The sequence below is a fragment of the Mustela putorius genome, unplaced genomic scaffold (assembly GCF_011764305.1).
Source record: "Mustela putorius furo isolate JIRA1106 unplaced genomic scaffold, ASM1176430v1.1 tig00003853_pilon_pilon_pilon, whole genome shotgun sequence".
Classification (NCBI taxonomy): domain Eukaryota; kingdom Metazoa; phylum Chordata; class Mammalia; order Carnivora; family Mustelidae; genus Mustela; species Mustela putorius.
Window position 1 is genome coordinate 35,754,382 of NW_025422005.1, and position 13,226 is coordinate 35,767,607.

At 37.7% G+C, this 13,226-nt stretch overlaps 1 protein-coding gene and 1 non-coding gene across 9 annotated transcripts in view; one reads left to right on the forward strand and one right to left on the reverse strand.

Moving 5' to 3' along the window:
- Nucleotides 1-13,226, forward strand: part of MAST2 (microtubule associated serine/threonine kinase 2) — a 207,783-nt gene that overhangs the window by 97,861 nt on the left and 96,696 nt on the right. The gene's annotated exons all lie outside the window — the stretch shown is intronic.
- On the reverse strand, nucleotides 10,475-10,577 carry LOC123387396. Its single transcript, XR_006601855.1, has one exon. It is a non-coding gene; the product is annotated as a U6 spliceosomal RNA (small nuclear RNA).

Sequence of the window (13,226 nt, forward strand, 5' to 3'; positions counted from 1 at the left end):
TATCAAAACTTTATGAAGGATCTCAAGTAAAAAGATTTAGTGAGTCAGAAATAAGTCCTAGATACCTATATTTTTTAATAAAACTACATTGAGGGATGCCTGGGTGGCTCAGTTGGTTGGACGACTGCCTTCGGCTCAGGTCATGATCCTGGAGTCCTGGGATCGAGTCCCGTATCGGGCTCCCAGCTCCATGGGGAGTCTGCTTCTCTCTCTGACCTTCTCCTCGCTCATGCTCTCTCTCACTGTCTCTCTCTCAAGTAAATAAATAAAATCTTTAAAAAAAAAAAAAAACGACATTGACCTAGAAGATTCAAATTTTAAAAGTAGGCTTGTTACCAAGTAAGCAGCTTATTTATTTTTAAAAGTTTATTTATTTAAGTAATCTCTTAGTGTGGGGCTCAAACTGAGATTAAGAGTAGCACGCTCTTCCGACTGAGCCAGCCCGGTGCTCCCCCGCAACAAAGCATTTTAAATAATAAAATGCTAGATTCAAATTTTAAAAGTAAGATTGTAACCTAGTAAGCATTTTAAATAATAACCAAAATTAAGACTGAAAACGGTAAACTCTTATTTCCTAAAATGTGGCAAAACACTATCTGGGGGTGCCTGGGTGGCTCAGTGGGTTAAGCCACTGCCTTTGGCTCAGGTCATGATCTCAGGGTCATGAGATCAAGCCCGACATCGGGCTCTCTGCTCAGTAGGGATCCTGCTTCCCCCTCTCTCTCTGCCTGCTGCTCTACCTACCTGTGATCTCTCTCTCTGTCAAATAAATAAAAATCTTTTAAAAAATATTTTAAAAATAAACAAAACACTATCTGAACTCATAAACAGAAATATTATACATAATGAGGGCATTGGCAGATCTCTGGGAACTTCCCATAAATTATACAATTTTCTAGTAAATTTATACTAATTTTGCCTGTATGGATTTAAATTAGGGAGGGATGAGTGTCTTTTCCGATTTGAGAAGTTTTCCCATGAAACTCATCAAAAGTAAGTATCAAATAAATCTATTTCTAATACCTCTCTAAGAACTTGAAAGAACACTTGTGGTTTTTCCAGGAATGCTCTGGAATATCTCAAAGATAGTTTTAGTTACTAAAGATATACTGGAATTTTATTGTTTCCTATATCTAGGATCGGATTTTGGGAAGACAAAACTTCAGAGTTGTCAGTGAAAATAATTAAGATAGGAGCATTAGTGCTTGAGAAACAATACCCAGTTACTTAAGCAAGGTGACAATAAAACACTTCATTTTTGTTTTGTTTTGTTTTTAAAGATTTTATTTTTTTGTCAGAGAAGTGAGAGAGAGAGAGAGACAGCACGAGCAGGGGGAGTGGCAGCCTGAGGGAGAAGCAGGCTTCCTCCTGAGCAAGGAACCTGACATGGGGCTCCTGAGACGAAGGCAGACGCCCAACGAATGAGCAACCCAGACACCTCCCAATAAAATACTTTAAAAGGCAAAAGATTTATGCAATCTGAAGAGAAACCAAAGTATGCCCAATAAAATACTTTAAAATAAACATAGAACGGGGCGCCTGGATGGCTCAGTGGGTTAAGGCCTCTGCCATTGGCTTGGGTCATGGTCCCAGCTTCCTGGGATGGGCCCGTTTTGAGCTCTCTGCTCAGCGGGGAGCCTGCTTCCTCCCCTCTCTCTCTGCCTGCCTCTCTGCCTACTTGTGATCTCTGTCTGTCAAATAAATAAATAAAATCTTAAAATAAAATAAAATAAACATAGAAGTTAACAAAATTTGAAGAATCACAGCTTTTTCATGAGGAGCCTTTTCTTAAATAATTATGGACATACTAAGTCAGCATAAAGCAAAGAAAATTATTCTAGTAAGACAAGAACTATTTACTATCTGGACATAATACACAGAAAGAAAAGAATAACCTTTAATATTGTAGGTGAAGGCAATAAACTGTAAACCAAGGAGAGTTAGCCCATCAAAACCCAGCAAATTTAGCTAAGATTTTAAGCAGTTCAAAGCTTCTCAGACTCATGGCATGGTATTATAAACCATCCAAACAAAATTCACATTATAAATTCTGTTCATTCTTTTCTTTCGTATTCTGTAACATTTATACTCTACTTGAGGACAGTTCTTAGGGGGTCATCAAGGTCAGGTTTAAATTTAAAATAATGCTGAAATGATACTGAGATGCAGTGCATTTATCATTGCCTTTTTCAAATTAATCAATAAGTAAACATTTAAAAATGTCTCAGACTGTCCAGCCAATCACAGTCAACCCGTAGAACCAAGAGAGTTATTTTTTTTTTTTTCCCCCAAGAGAGTTAATAATAAATGTTTTGAGGTACTAAGTTTTGGGATTGTTTGTTAAGTAGTGTTTTGGGCTGGATGTTTGTGTCCTCCCAAAGTGCATATGTTGAAGCCTGTTTCCCAATCTTCTTGTATTTGGAGGTTGGGCCTTTGGGAGGTAGGTAGACCACAACAAACAATGTTATTACCTAAAAATATAACTGGTGTCCTTGTGCAGTCAATTCTCATTTCTCCTCTTGGCTCCAGGCAACCACTGATCTGCTTTTTGGCACTATATATTAGTTTGGCCTGTGGCAGAATTTCATACAGTATCTGTTCTTTTGTAATAGGCTTCCTCATGTTTCAGTACTCCTGTTCATTTTTTTTTTTTTTTTTAAAGAGAGAGAGAATGTGCACATGCTGGGGGTGGGGGAGGGGCAGAGGGAGGGAGAGAATCTTAAGCAACTTCCCCGCCCAGTGCCAGTCCCACACAGGGCTTGATTTCACAACCTGGGCAGAAATCAAGAGTTGGATGCTTAATAGACTGAGCCACCCAGGTGCCCCTGCTCCTGTTCATTTTAATGCTTAGTTTAGTATTTTTCTTGGGTAAATAGACCACTATTTGATGGTTATTTGGGTTGCTTCCTGTTTTTGGATATTATGAATAAAGCTGCTATGATTATTCACGTAGAAGTCTTTTTATGGACATACATTTCCACTTTTGCGGGGTTATATACCTGAGAGAGGTCAGGCCATGAAAACAGTATCATAATCGCTGTTTCCACCAGTGGGAGTAACTTAGCCATAAACAAACCTAAAACAAAACCTGACTGTATAGAGGAAAAATAAATTTATAAAGGTAGAGTCAGCAAACTTCAGATAGCCACTTCAGATTTACCTCTGGAAGTCAAGAAAAGACATTCCTGGGCAGCCCCTATGAGATATACTTATCTCTGTGGCTCTGTGAGGTGAATCCATTGGGCATTTTGGTGGAGGACTTCCAGTACTTTTTAACAGGTAATTTTCTAGAAAAGATAAAATCATGGCTCTTATCAATGAAAATGAAATGAAACATTTAAAGATATAAAATGAAAACATTTAAAGATTAAAAAAACCCTCTTCATTAACAAGTGAACCACTCCGATGTTATACCAGTATCAATTTTTTTCCATTATCAATTTTTATGATTGAAAGTTAACAAAATATTAAGGATCATAATTTAATTAATGTTGTCACCATCTAGGTATTCATCTGTTTGAGCAATAAAGTGACAGCAAACAATTATTTATTATTGTTATTGAATGTTCTATACTTTTCCTTGCCTTTATTTCAGCAAAATCATTGTTGTAATTAAGATTTCTAAAAATAAATGGTCTTGGGGTACCTGGGTGACTCAGTTGGTTAAGCATCTGCCTTCAGCTCAGGTCATGATCCCAGGGTCCTGGGATTGAGCCCCGCATCTGGCTCCCTGATCAGCAGAGATCCTGCTTCTCCTTCCCCCTGACCCTGCCTGCGCTCCCCTCCTTGTGCTCTCCCTCTCTCAAATAAATAAATAAAATCTTTTAAAAATATGGTGTTATCTTTATGCCAATTATATCTCAAGAAAAGTGGGAGAAAAGAATGTTAAATAATTCATTAATATTTCATCTTATATATTGAAATTATATTTTGAATATATGATACTCAAATAAAATATATTAACATTTTTAAAAATTGTGTTATTTTGACAATATTATATGAAATTAACAAACTTACTTGAGCCATTTTTTTTTTCTTACATTATTTTTAAAAAGTTATGTTCTCATTAGAGGGCATTCTGCTGCCATGATTTCACACATCAAACTTTGTAATGGAGTTTCATAAATTTACTGTTGTCATAGGAGATTTACACAATGTTTTTAATATCATCTTATAAGTTGTTATCTCTGTTACTACAATGTCACCGTTTCTTAAAAGCATTGTCTAAGGCCATGTAACAGTTCTTAGGATCTTTCATCATTTCACTGCTGGGATGTTATAAAGAAAAGCAAAAGTAGCAGCATGTTCATGAAAAATCTTAATCTGTGATGGCCTCAAAGTAGTCTGTAGAAGTCAGTTTGAGATTATTTGGTGGTAAATCTTCTTCATGGTCATGTATGGTGAACATAATATAAGGTGGCTCCTATGCAGTCCTCCTTCTCTTGGTGTTCATGCTTTTGTATATTCCTCCTCCTCTTGAGAGTGGACCGGACCTGTAGTTTGCTTCTAACCAATGGAACATAGTACAAGTGATGAGGTATCGCTTCTGTGACCATATTATGGTATATAAGACTTTGCCTAGTTAGTGGACTCCCCATAGAGACCATACTGGTTTGAGAAAGTAAGCAGCAGCCTGTTGGGAAATAATACAACCCAGGTGATGCTGTGTATAGCCTTGTGAGACCCTAAGCAGAGGACCTAGCTAGGCTGTGCTTGAATTTTTGACTCACAGAAACTGTGAACTAATCAGTGTTTATTTTAAGTAGCTACATTTGAAGGAATTTGTTACTCAGTAGAAAATGAATATGTGATGCAGATGTACTTTTCACATTTTCTTTTATTTCCTTATATCTCAATGTCACTTTCCTTGTATTTGCTATATGGAAATTCTTCTGATTAAAATATTTTTTTAGTCTTTTAAAAAGTGAAAGAACCCAGCTGCCAAACAGATTTCTTTTGTTTTTGTCCTCCCTCATCAAATGATAAATGTTAAGTGTATGTGTAAGTTTATTTTAAAAAAAAATCACATAATTCTTTTTTTTCTTTTAAAGTCCTGTGAGGTTGGTTTCCTTTCAAAGATTTTATTTATTTAGTTGAGAGAGCATGAGAGAGGAGAAGGTCAGAGGGAGAAGCCGACTCCCTGTGCAACTGGGAGCCTGGTGTGGGACTCGATCCCGGGACTCCAGGATCGTGACCTGAGCCGAAGGCAGTAGTTTAACCAACCGAGACACCCAGGCACCCCAAATCACATAATTCTTCAAAATGGTTGTGCCATTTTATACTCCCACTAGTGATACTGAGAATTCTAGTTGACCCACATCCATGCTAAAACTTGTTATGGTCAAACTTTAAATTTTAGCCAGTCTAGTAGGTGGGTAGTGGTATTGTATTGTAGTTTTAACTTACATTTACCAGATGAAAAATGATGTTGAGCATGGTTTTCATATATTTATTAGCTATTTGTATATCTTCTTTTGTGAAATGTGTGTTCAAATCTTTTGCTCACTTAAAAAAATAAATTGGTTTATTATTATATAGTTGTAAGAGATGTTTATGTATTCCAGATACAGATTTTTTTTTTTGTCAGATGTGTTGTGACTATTTTCCTCTAGTCTATGGCTTACCTTTTCCTTTGGAAGTACATGGAATAGTATCTTTTAAAAAGCATAAGGTTTTAGTTTTGATGTTCAGTTGTGAGTTTTTATTTTTTATTATTTATTAATTATATATATATATATTTTAAAGATTTTATTTATTTATTTGACAGAGAGAGATCACAAGTAGATGGAGAGGCAGGCAGAGAGAGAGGGAGAGAGAGAGAGAGAGAGGGAAGCAGGCTCCCTGCTGAGCAGAGAGCCCGATGCGGGACTCGATCCCAGGACCCTGAGATCATGACCTGAGCCGAAGGCAGCGGCTCAACCCACTGAGCCACCCAGGTGCCCTATTAATTATATATTTTAAAAAGGTTTTTATTTATTTATTTGACAGAGAGAACACAAGTAGGCAGAGAGACAGGCAGAGAGAGGGGGAAGCAGGCTCCCAGCTGAGCAGAGAGCCTGATGTGGGGCTCCATCCCAGGACCCTGAGATCATGACCTGAGCTGAAGGCAGGTGCCCCAAGTTTTTATTTTTTACTGTAGTTCGATTTGTGAGTATTTATCCTCCGTCCAAGAAATCCTTGCCTATCCTGAGATCATGCAGATTTTCTCCAGTGTTTTTGTTCTAGAAGTTTTGTAATTTTAGCTTTTATGTTTGGGTCTTAATCCTTTTTGAATTGACTTTTTTAAGTTTTAAAAATTGTGATAAGATACATATAACATAAAAATTTGCCATTGAATTGTATACAATTTAATGGCATTAAGTTCATTCACAATGTTGTGCAACCATCACCACTATATTTCTAAACTTTTTTATCATCCTAAGTAGAAACTTTGTAACCTTTAAGCAGTAATTCCGCATTGTCTCCTTTTCCTAGCCTCTGGTATCTCTATTCTACTTTCTGTCTGATGTATTTGCCTGTTGTAGGTATTTCATGTGAGTAGAGCCACACCATATTTGCCTTTTTGTCTGGCTTCTGTCACTTAGTATATTTCATATTGTCTGTATCTTAAGTTTTGATAAGATATTTTATGAACTTTTAAAAAAGATTTTATTTTATTTTTTAAAAAAGATTTTATTTATTCATTTGACAGAGAGAGCGCACAAGCAGAGGGAGCAGCAGAGGGAGAGGGAGAAGCAGACTCGCTGCTGAGCAGGGAGCCAGACATAGGGCTTCATCCCAGGACCCTGGATCATGGCCTGAGCCAAAGACAGATGATTAACTGACTGAGCTACCCAGACACCCCAGTTTTATTTGTTTGAGAGAGAGAAATAGAATGAATTGGGGGGGGGCAAGGGAGAGAATCCCAAGCACATGCCACATTGAGCACAGAGCCCATCTTGGGGCTCAGTCTTAAGGACCCTGAGATCATGACCTGAGCCAAAACCAAGAGTAGGATGCTTAACCACCTAAGCCACCCAGGCACCACTGAATTTTTTTTTTTTGTAAGTTATCCATCTTATATATTACTGGCATAGGTTGTTCATGGCATTCTCATTCTTTTATTGCCTGTTGAAGTATTGCAATAACCCATCTTTTATTCCTAAGAACGGTAATTTGAAACCTGGTGATTCACAGACCTGTACCCCTGGGGATAAAAATATATGTTTATAAAAAATAAAAAATTAAAAAAAAAAAGAACGGTAATTTGTGTTTTCTTTCCTTTGCTTCTTGATTCGTCTTACTAGGATTTTTTTTTTTTTTAAGATTTTATTTATTTATTTGACAGAGAGAAATCACAAGTAGTCGGAGAGGCAGGCAGAGAGAGAGAGAGGGAAGCAGGCTCCCCGCTGAGCAGAGAGCTCAATGCGGGACTCGATCCCAGGACCCTGAGATCATGACCTGAGCCGAAGGCAGCAGCTTAACCCACTGAGCCACCCAGGCGCCCCTTTTTTTTCTTTTAAGTAAACTATACACCCAACATGGGGCTTGAACTCATGACCCTGATATCAAGAGTTGAATGCTGTGCCAATTGAGCCAGCCAAATGTCCCTGTCTTACAAAGATTTTTATTAATTTTATTAATAGTTTCAAAGAACCCACTTTTGGTTTTGTTCATTTTTTCCTATTTTCTGTCATTGATTTCTTCTTCTTTTTAAAAACATGTGCTTAAACTATCAAGGCAGCTTCTAGAGTTTGTGACCATGCTCTTCTATCCTCCTTCCCTTTTTTTAATTGAAGTATAGTTTACAGTGTTTCAGTCATTGATTTCTGTTTTTGCTTTATGTATTCTTGTATTTTGAATTTGCTTTTTTCAGTTTTTAATGTAGAGGCATAAGTTAGTGATTTTTAGATCTTCTTTTTATTTTATTTTATTTTTTTAATTTATTTGACAGACAGAGATCACAAGTAGGCAGAGAGACAGGTAGAGAGAGAGAGAGAGAGAGGAGGAGGAGGAGGAAGAAGCAGGCTACCTGCTGAGAAGAGCCCGATGCGGGGCTCGATTTCAGGACCCTGGGATCATGACCGGAGGCGAAGGCAGAGGCTTTAACCCACTGAGCCACCCAGGCACCCCAGATCTTCCTTTTTTAATGTAAGCATTTAAAGTTATAAATTTCCATTTAAGCACTCCTTTAGCTGCATACTCTAAGGTTAGATATGTTGTATATTAATTTAATTGAATCTAAATTATTTTCTAATTTCCTGTGTCATTTTGTCTTTCACCTATAGATTATTTAGAAGTGTGACTTAATTTTCAAGTGTTGAGGAATTGTGTAGGCTTTTTTAAATATTTAAATAGCAATTGATTTTGAGTTCTGTCGTGTTCAGTTAACATTACTTTATAAGATTTCAGTCTTTTGAAATTTCTTGAGACTTCTTTTGTGTCCTAGTTTGTGGTCTTTCTTGATGAACGTTTAATGTGTGTTTGATTAGCTGCCCTGAACTCTTACCTGTGCCTTCTCAGTTTAGTAGAACTACTGTCTTTTGCTTGCACTATAGCTCTCTGTGCCACTGTAAGAAAATTGTTCCCAAGCAGAGGGTAGGGACAACTGGGATGCTTCTGCATTTGAGTTTCCCTTTTTTCTGGGTTTGCATTTTTGTATTGCCTTTTCCCAGTGCCTGAAAACTACTGCCTCAAATATTTTGTCTGGTTTTATGGGGGTTTGTAGTAGAATGGTTAGTTTTGTTTCCATAACTGTGTCATAGTTGCCGGTGAAAATTTGACAATTTTTTTTTTAAGATTTTATTTATTTATTTGACAGAGAGAAATTACAAGTACACTGAGAGGCAGGCAGAGAGAGAGAGAAGGAAGCAGGCTCCCTGCTGAGCAGAGAGCCTGATGTGGGACTCGATCCCAGGACTCTGAGATCATGACCTGAGCCAAAGGCTTAACCCACTGAGCCACCCAGGCGCCCCGAAAATTTGACAATTTTAATGCCTAAAATTGAGAGTTTTTTCTTCATTTTCTCGTAAGTCAGAACCTGTATTTCGTTTCAAGTTAATGATGTTCTCATTTCTTCTTCCTCATTTTCCTCTTCAAGTAACTCAGTAATATATATAATGAAGTTGTTTAACATGAGTTTTGTTTCTGTTATGATGTATAGAACTTAGTCATATTTATATTTTTAAAAAGTTAGGTGTGATTTTTTCCCTCGCTTTATCATCAGTAAAATTAATAATTTCATTTAAGTCTTTTTCTTGTCAATGACCACTCGTTTCATCATTTTTTATCCAGCTTAAATGTTTAGCCATTTTAGTGACAAATTTCCGTATAATTTACATTAAACCTATAAATATTTCTTTGTCTTCTGTGATTACTTCACCGTTAAGCCACAAGAGAAAAAAAACACCTTTTCATTTGGCTAAATATTGGATAGATAATATTATTTTAAGAACAATTATACCTGCTTTCTATACTGACATTTGCTTCCTTTCTTTGAATATAATGGCTAACTTCCTGTTTATTGACTTGTCTTTACTACTGATAATTTTAGGTGTGCTTTCTGGATGTGGTAAAGTCCTGTTCATTTCATTAGTGTTTGTTTTTCTTTTTAAGATTTTATTTATTTATTCATTTATTTGAGAGAAAGAGATAGATAGTGACAGACATAGCAAGAGAGAGCACATGTGGGGAGGAGAGGGAGAAGCAGGCTCCTGCTGAGCAGGGAGCCCAGCATGGGGCTTGATTCCAGGACCCTGGGATCATGACTTGAGCTAAAGGCAGAAGCTTAACCCACTGAACCACCCAGGTGCCCCATTAGTTTTGTTTTTTAATTTAAGCAACTTATTTATAGATTTTCTTTTTCTTTTTTTTTAAATTTATTTTTTATTTTTATTTTTAAAAAATATTTATTTATTTGAGAGATAGAGAAAGGAAGAGAGTGCACAAGTGAGAGGGAAAGAGGCAGAGGGAGAGAGAATCTCAAGCAGACCCTGTGCTGATCATGGACCCCAAAACGGCTTAATCTCATGACTCTGAGATCTTTTTTTTTTTTTTTTTTTTTTTAAAGATTTTATTTATTTATTCGACAGAGAGAGATGACAAGCAGGCAGAGAGGCAGGAAGAGAGAGAGGAGGAAGCAGGCTCTCCACCGAGCAGAGAGCCCGATGCGGGGCTCGATCCCAGGACCCTGAGATCATGACCTGAGCTGAAGGCAGCGGCTTAACCCACTGAGCCACCCAGGCGCCCCATGACTCTGAGATCTTGATCTGAGCAAAAACCAAGAGTCAGATGCTTAACCAACTGAGCTACCCAGGCATCCCAATTTCTTTTTCTTAAGCTCCACTTTCCTGCTTTTCTATCTCTGTCATGATTATAGCTTGTACTCATTATTATAATGATCTTTAGAATTTAAAAATAAAATGTAATTGTGTTCAGAGAGTACCAACTTTGAATATGTGTTTTTTTCAGTTTCCAAAAATATATTACAAAATATAAAAATACAGAACGCTTCATGAATTTGTGTGCCATCCTTGTTCAGGGACCATGTTAATCTTGTATTATTCCAGTTTTAGTATATGTGCTGCCCAAGTGAGCACAAGTTTGAATATATTTTTATTAAAAAAAAAAAGTGTTATGGGGCGCCTGGGTGGCTCAGTGGGTTAAGCCGCTGCCTTCGGCTCGGGTCATGATCTCAGGGTCCTGGGATCGAGTCCCCCGTGGGGCTCTCTGCTCAGCGGGGAGCCTGCTTCCTCCTCTCTCTCTCTCTGCCTGCCTCTCCAACTACTTGTGATTTCTCTCTGTCAAATAAATAAATAAAATCTTTTTTTAAAAAAGTGTTAAAAATGGAAAATTTTCATGCTTCCAAAGTTATTTTTGTTTTTATTTTTATAAATTTATTTATTTATTTTAGAGAGAGAGCATGAGAGCACAAGCGGGGGAGAGGGGGAGAGAGAGAATCTTAAGCAGATATCCTGCTGAGAGGAGCCCCATGTGGGGCTCAATTTTATGACCCAAGGTCAAAATCAAGAGTTGGACACTAAGCCAACTGAGTCACCCAGGTGCCCCTATTTTATTTTTAAATATTTGGAATTATTGAGGTATCTGGGTGGCTTAGTCAGTTGAGTGTCAGACTCTTGGTTTTGGCTGGGGTGGTCTCAGGGTTGTGGGATTGAGCCTCAGGGCTCTGCAGTCAGTTGGGAGTCTGCTTAGGGTTCTCTCTCTCTCTCTCTGACCTGCCCCCTGCTCATGTACTCTCTCTCTAAAATAAAAAAATCTTGGGGTGCCTGGGTAGCTCAGTGGGTTAAAACTGGGTCATGATCCTGGGGTCCTGGGATCCAGCCCCATATTGGGCTCTCTGCTCAGCGGGAGGCCTGATTCCCCCCGCCCCCACCTCTCTGCCTGTCTCTCTGCCTACTTGTGATCTCTGTCAAATAAACAAATAAAAGTCTTTAAAAAAAAATCTTTAAAAAATTAAGCTAAATTAATGGGCACCTGGGTGGCTCATTGGGTTAGGCCTCCTGTCTCAGGTTGTGATTCCAGGGTTTTGGAATCGAGGCCTGCATCAGGTTCTCTACTCAGCGGGAAGCCTACTTCCCCCATCTCTTTCTGCTTGCCTCTCTGCCTGCTTGTGATCTCTGTCAAATAAATAAGTAAATCTTTAAAAAAATTTTAAGCTAAATTTTAAAATTTTGTCATTTTTAGATAAATCTAAGTATGTATTTTTAGAAAAAACTTTTCAGTCTTAGCATTAACTGTACAATCAATTGTCATATGAAAAATTAGTCTATGGCTTTACATATGTTATGTGTAGACCTGCACAAAAATAAATTTACTAGTACTATGAATTAATTCAGCAAAATGTTCCTCAGCTGCCATGTGCTCTGTTACTGAATACTGAGCCAAATGGTGGATACTGGCTAAATGACGGATATCTTTCAAACCATGAATTAGAACAGAAAGAAATCAAGTAAATAGTTAATTTGGCTGTATTAGGAACCAGCATTTGTATTAGACAAGAAATCTGTTATATTCATGTTACCTGAGAGGAGGAAGGATTTGACAGATTAATTAATTTGCCTTTTTCCTTTTAAGGCCCTTTGCTGTTAAAATATTTTATAATCTCAACAGAGTTCTTTCTTTTTTTTTTTTTTAAGATTTTATTTATTTATTTGACAGAGAGAGATCACAAGTAGGCAGAGAGGCAGGCAGAAAGAGAGGAGGAAGCAGGCCCCCTGCTGAGCAGAGAGCCCAATGTGGGGCTCGATCCCAGGACCCTGGGATCATGACCCAAGCTGAAGGTAGAGGCCTTAACCCACTGAGCCATCCAGGCACCCCGTCAACAGAGTTCTTTAAGAAGCTTGTTGCTTCACAGTCTATAATAGCAATCTGACATGGTTGTCTTCTTAAAATATACATAGGAAGAAAAAAAATACATAGGAAGAAAGATGTGGGTAAGTGTTTTCCTGGGGTTTGAACAGTGTAAATAGTAAGAATGGATTTTTAGGGTTCCACTTTGTCAGTGCAATATTCCAGATCACAGGTGTGACAGAGGCAACCCATTTCTTTAGGGAATTTATATTTTGTGTTTGTGGTTTTGTAGAACTGCTAAAGTGAGTAGCTCATGGCAGGGACCTTTCTTGTCTGGCTGTAAGGATGGTAACACAGTCAATAAATAGTTGTTGTGTGAACAAACAAGAAGAGGTTGCTGTTTGATTTTCCATACCTCAAGTTGTTGGGTGCTCTCCAATCCTGGGGAAATGTTAAACTTTTGTAGTGCTGACAAAGCTACAGGGATATTGGCACGAATGCAAGTAAGTTTAAAGAAAGTGCTCTGTGTGGAGATACGTTAAACTCTAGGAGTAAGAGTGATACCTTCGTTGGGTCAGATGAAGAACATAATATACGATTCCATTCTCTAAAATTCAAATATTTTTTAACCTTTAGCATTATTTAAAGAGCTCCCTGCTCTCTCACCTCTCCCAATTTATTATTGCACAGCAGGCTAGGGAGAAATGTATTTGCTATTGTCAGAATCTTCTGCTGAAAGGTATTTATAGCACAGAGGTTTATAACATTGATTCTAGAGATTACTTCAGTTCACCAACTTGGCTGAGCACAGGAATACTTCTGGCTAGCATAATTCATCTATAGGATAACTAGGTGCAGATATATCGAGGAAAGGTATTTTCCCCTTTAACACCCCTTTAAAGATTTTAACCTCTTTGTGTGTGTTTTTTAACAATGGG